This window comes from Cupressus sempervirens, chromosome 7 (assembly GCF_028749045.1).
Source record: "Cupressus sempervirens isolate cs-2001-9-10 chromosome 7, ASM2874904v1, whole genome shotgun sequence".
Taxonomy (NCBI): domain Eukaryota; kingdom Viridiplantae; phylum Streptophyta; class Pinopsida; order Cupressales; family Cupressaceae; genus Cupressus; species Cupressus sempervirens.
Genome location: NC_143124.1, coordinates 404,620,266 through 404,626,265, shown reverse-complemented (window position 1 = coordinate 404,626,265; position 6,000 = coordinate 404,620,266). Strand labels below are relative to the sequence as shown.

At 36.8% G+C, this 6,000-nt stretch overlaps 1 pseudogene; it reads left to right on the top strand.

The window, feature by feature from the left end:
- The first annotated feature begins 4,194 nt into the window (after positions 1–4,194).
- LOC149547237 (L-aspartate oxidase 2-a, chloroplastic-like) overlaps positions 4,195–6,000 on the top strand; it is a 169,924-nt pseudogene continuing 168,118 nt past the window's right edge.

Genomic DNA, 6,000 nt, shown 5'->3' with positions numbered 1-6,000 from the left:
ATTATGCTAAAAGAATGTTTGTAGAGGTAGCAACAAGGATTGTAGAAATTGGTGCCTACTACATTCTATTCAAAATATTCATGTATCTAAGGGTAGTAGGTACAATGGTGAACCCAAAGAAGATTCCAAGGTATCCTTCTAAGAGGTTCATTTCAATGGAGATTGACAAGAAACTCACATTTACATATGACAAAGTGAAGAAAGAACATAATAAGACATGGGTGTGCCTGATCACCATAGGTTCCTTTGAGGTCAAATAGAAGTAGGATATAATGACCTTTGATTTAGAATGGTATCAATATCCATTGGAAGAATAAAACTTCCCTCACCCATAATTTGATAATATTTGAAGGGTGCAATATTTGAAAGGAAAGTAGTTTGTACATGAGGATGTGCTAGAAGATCAATAGATGAATACAATAGATGACTATGATGTCCAAATTAGAAACTATATTAGGATGACTCTATATTTAGTAGAAAAGGATCCTAAGATGAAGATTCCCCTCAAGACTATCAAAAAGGACACAAATCATGTTTTGGATCCACTAGATTAGAGGGACAAAATATATGATAGACCTATGATGAATGCATAAATGGATAGAGATGAGAATGTAGATATGAACAATGAAGCATCACATATTTTATAGTTGATAAGGGAATGGAAGAAACCATTCAAACTTGATCTCATTCCACAAATTGTTCATCTACAAGCCATAATATGCCCAACTAAGTGTAAAGGTGAAAAATTCATAGTACCAACTTTCCTTGCTCAACCCTCAATGAGACCAAAAAAAGTGCATGAGAGGGATTTTGAGTACTTTAGGATAGATAAAGTGAAGGATAAGAGGAAGAGAGTGACAACATATAGAAAAAAGATAGATTAATCCCAACCATCTCAAAAACTACAACATGGTCCTTAACAAGAAGAGTCTCAAGATGAACAAGTAGCCCAACTCCATGAGACTAAGAAAGTGCCTCTGACAAGAGAGGAAAAAGAGACAAAAGAAGAATAGAGGGTGCCACCCAAAGGGAAAGAAGGGAAATAAGCCTCCCCCTCAGCTCCTAAGATGGCCAAGGTTTAATTCACTATGAGGGAGCCACAAAAAAGAAGAAAATTGAAGAAAAAGAATACTCCTACTCCTACCCACAGGTACCTAAAACCATTCTTGAGGCTCAAGAAGAAGAAGATGAGGAATAATTTGATAATGTTTCCTTGAATCAAAGGAATCAATAAATGATAGCCTTAGAAGAGGAAAGGAGAAGGAGTTTCACATTAATAATGTCATTTAGTCAAACATAATTTTTTCAGATTACAAATTTTGAGGATGAGCAACAATAGTGGATCGAGGACATGGAGAAACAAAGGACTAATGCTTTTAACATGTCCAATTTTGATTTCATGCCTATTGGCACTAAGATGGAGGGGGGAAAATAAGGGATGCTCCAAGGAGTCAATCCCTAAGCAAGGACTAGAATTAAATACCACCTCTACCTCAAGGACCTTTCAATCTATCCTCATCGCCATCTCAAGATTAGTCATTTATGGACAAAGGATTAGTAAAACCACTCTCTTTGACTATTGAAGTAGAAGAATAAGCACCAGAGCAGGAGGAAGAGCCAAAACAATTTCTAGCCAATGAAGTATCAAAGGAGGGTCAAATACTAGAAGAACCCCAACAACCTCCTCATGATACAAAGGCTAGGATCTTGGCTAGAGTAGAGATAAAGACTCCAAGTATAGATCTTTCTTAGAAGGAGAAGATGTTAGAAAGGAGTGATAAGGCATATTGTACTATTGTACAAACCCCCTCTTTAGTCAAATACATGTCTCTAATGGGCACATGCCAGCTTGGTTGAAGAGGGAGGTTATGGTTTGAGAAATGAGGTAGCTAAATGTAACTACAGATGAGGGAATGGAAGAGTTAGTCAAAGCTTTCAAGAAGCCTAAGAAAACTATAGGTGATGTGAAACCATTGGCTTTCATAATGAAGAACCAAGACTAGGACTTTATTTCACATATTTCCATCCCTCCTCCACATGCTGACATCGAAGATCTAACTCCTATTGATTACCAAATCGAGGAGGTCTTCTTTGAGAAGCCTATGGTAGATACTACCAAAGTTTTAATAACTATGGGCATAAGAGAAATGTTCAAGAATTTGGATAAGAATGAGTTAGAAGTGGGGATGATTAGAAGAAAAAATTAGATTATGGGAGGTTATTTGCATGAACTAGTAGATGCGATAGACCTAGATCATCCAGAGATTACTCTTACTCTGACATTAGTCAAGATAGAAAAGGGGCGAACACAAATGTATTTAGTTTCAAGAGCATGTCAATAATGGCATGAAAATTTTGAATAGAAGGGTGTACATATAATACATGGTAACTTGAGACTATTTCATTATATTCAGTCAAGCGTAGATAAACTGGTGTCTGTAGTGAACTAGGATTTCGGTTTAGTGGATGAGGTACATACTTGGGCAAAAGACCTATAGATTTTGACAATAATAAAGGGTCAAAGGTATTGTACATCCATGGAGGTGTATCTATTGGAAGAGATTGATAAACTAAAATATTGGATTGAGAAGATAACTACATGTATTTGCTTAAAGATATCTCTCACTCTCAATACAAATTGAGGAGATGATTTCTTACAAATTCAGGAATGTAGAATGTAATCTAGGCTATTATTTTGATGCAATAATATATGTTATTGCTGCTCTCATTTTTAGTTTATTTATTCTTTCTGGAGTGTGTTATTATTGTGAATGCACGTTCATGAATAGTAATGGAGGCAATGGTTTTTTTAAGTTGATTTGATCATGTGATCTTTTAGTTATGGTATTTTCTACATACTGACAAATTCTACTGATGTACCGAGTTGGAAAAGGGATCACCCTATTGTTCTTGCACAACTTCTTCTCTCACATGAGTGAAAATTCTATGGCCTTATTGTTTGATGAGAAATGAAACATCTTTGGGATTTTACTAAGTTTTAGGATTTAACCTTAGACAAAAATAATAGTTACATGCAAATATAACCAATACTAGAAAGTAGTAGATCACACTAAAGAGAACACAAGACAAAAAGATTTAACATGGTTCACCCAATCCCTAGGCTATGTCCACCAATAGCAAGTCCAATATTATTATTATCTATTAATTACAACTTGATTACAATCTGTAATCCGTTACAGCTCAATACTGCTACAAGAACCAAATTTTGCATAACACACACTATAAAAATCCCTAACCCTAAGCCTCATACAATCTTTTGCCGCTTACAAAATGAGTACTAGAATAATAGAAAAATAATAGCCAATGCCTCTTATAGTATAATGGAATTTTTGTCTTTGGTGGATCTATCCTTAAAAGGCCCTATAGGGGTGTTGCCCCTCAACCCCACCCTGTACTGTGATAGGGAGGACACCTTGAGTGCTACCCTAGGAGCCCACAGGGGCACTACCCCAAACCCTTATAGAAATAACATGGGGAGAAAACTATGCTAAATGAACCTTTGAGTCTAATTACACTCTACATTAGAACAATCTCCCACTTGGAGACTAGTTAGACTCTACAAAAATAATCTCCCACTTGGAGACTGATCATAGTACTGCTAAACCTATAGCTCCCATTGGAAAATATCAAACCACCCTAGACTCTATTATTCTTGTATTCCTACTCAGTCTAGAAGACCAACCAAAGCTAAAAAGGAATTCAACTTCTCCCTTGTCACAATTTTTGAAAACATATCTATTGAATTGATATCTATATGTATCTTATCTAGCTTTAACTGTCTATTATCCAAAAGTAATTGAATGAAATGGTACCACTACTGTATGTGTTTTGTGTTGGAATGTAGAGCTAAATTCTTTGCAAGATGAATGGCACTCTGGCTATTTGTAAACAAATAATTATCCCTCTAAGGGTCCTATTGTGGTGTCCACAACACATGCCCCATTCCTCACTAGGAATGGGGACCCTCTTTTTTCTTTTACTCCTAGACTCACAATTCAAGTCAGGAGAAGAATTTTTGTTTGAAAGTTGATTCCAAAAATCACAAAAAAACAAAAAAATTAAAAAATTGAAAAACCAAAAAAAAAAAAAAAAGGCAAGTGCCACTCACCTTGACTTCGACACTCATGCTATGTGCCTGCACTCATGCCAAGCACTATGAGCACCATACACACCATGCACCAGAGTGCCAAGTGCCACCCACACCGTAGCACCATGCCTGCGCCTATGCCCAGCACCGTGGGTGCTCGTGCTCGCATGCCACGCCCATGTGCACTAATGCTTTGTCGCTCCTCGTGTGCGCTGCGCGCATGTGCTCTCGCGCATTGCCATGCTGTGCCTCGCACATTCACACTTTTCCATGGGTTCACAACTCACGCGTGCACACTTTTATAAAGGTTCACACCTCACACGTGTGCTGTGATGCATTTTGTATGTGTGCGTGCACGCATGACAAAGGGCCTTGTGTGCTTGTCAAGCTATTTTTTCACCTTCAGTTTTGTCTGAATAGTCATGAGAGGGATTTAAAATATAACGTTTAAGTATAAGTTAATTTATTATAATTAAGATATATTTTAATATATGCGATGAATCTTTTGAGATAGGTTTCAGACCTCCCAGAGATAAGGTAAAGATTCTAGGAAATTTCAAGGCTTTAGTATTTCAGACTTAGCTAGATTTCAGGGCTTCAAAATTTTAGACTTAGCCAGATTTTAGGATTCACTTCAAGTTCTGTTTGAGTAGCTAGTGTCTTTACTATGCATTGTTAACTTTACAGTCTAATCTTTGCTTCTTTTGTAGGTGAAAATGGCATTCTCAGCTTGTCGAGATCATAACTTTTGACTCGAGCCTCAAAATTCAAAACTGCTTACACTGTTGGAAAGAAGAACAGAAGATCTAATTACAAATACATAAAACAATGAGCCTTCAACTACCCATTTTTAAGGACCAACAAAGGTTTCAACTTGAAATTTTGAGCAAAATACCTCCAAAAATGTCATTCAAAAATGCCTAGAAAATTTGTGAAAAAAAAATGAAAAAGTTACAAACATTTGATCATCTTGGATAATCTGGATCACTTGGTTTCTCACTGGGGAGGATTGGACAGGTGGTGAGAAGACAAGGTCAAAGATACAGAGGTACAAGATCCTCATCTTATGCAGCTATTAGGGACAAGATTCAATGCAAGTGCCTTGAGATTTTTGATTGAAGAAGTGGAGGGAGTGCAAGTTTATGAAAGTAATTGGTTATAAAGAGGGTGTAAATCATCAAAAAAGGGCATGGAGCATATAAAAAAAGTGATCTAAAACCTCAGTTGAGAAAAATTCAGAAACTATTTTCAAAATTGAGAACTTTGATTTTTTGGTGAATTGAGCTCTACAGGTACACAGGTACGCAGGTTCGTAGCTCTACAAGTATGCAGGTCCATAGGTCCATAGCTCTATAGGTATGTAGGTCTGTAGGTTCGTAGCTCTACATTTTCATGTAGCTTCACAATTTAGAGGTGCACCAACAGTTGACTGCCAGTTCCAAAAATATCACTTTCCATGCATTGGGAGCACATTCTGATGGCGAGTTAACTCCGACACATGCCTAGTGAAGGGCCATCTTCCATTTTTGCTGTCTCTATGCACTTTTACTTCGACTGATGGCTTCCTCCTACTTTCTCTCTCGTGCTTTCATTTTTTTTGACATGTAAGGGCTCATGCATCCAATTAATGAATAAAATATGGATAGAGTACCTCTAAGCACCAGTTAGATTGATAGTTTGTATATATTTAGTTTGTTTTTATTGTTAAAATGCATTTTATTGCATCAAGATACCTCTCACTCTCAACACAAATTGAGGAGATGATTTCTTATAAATACCCCATTGTAAAATGTAGAAAGGGTCACCGCTATTATGCAATAAAGTTATGCTTTTGGTGCTAGCATTCGGAGTGTAGTTATTCTTGCCTAGATGTGTCATTGTTTTGTGGATTT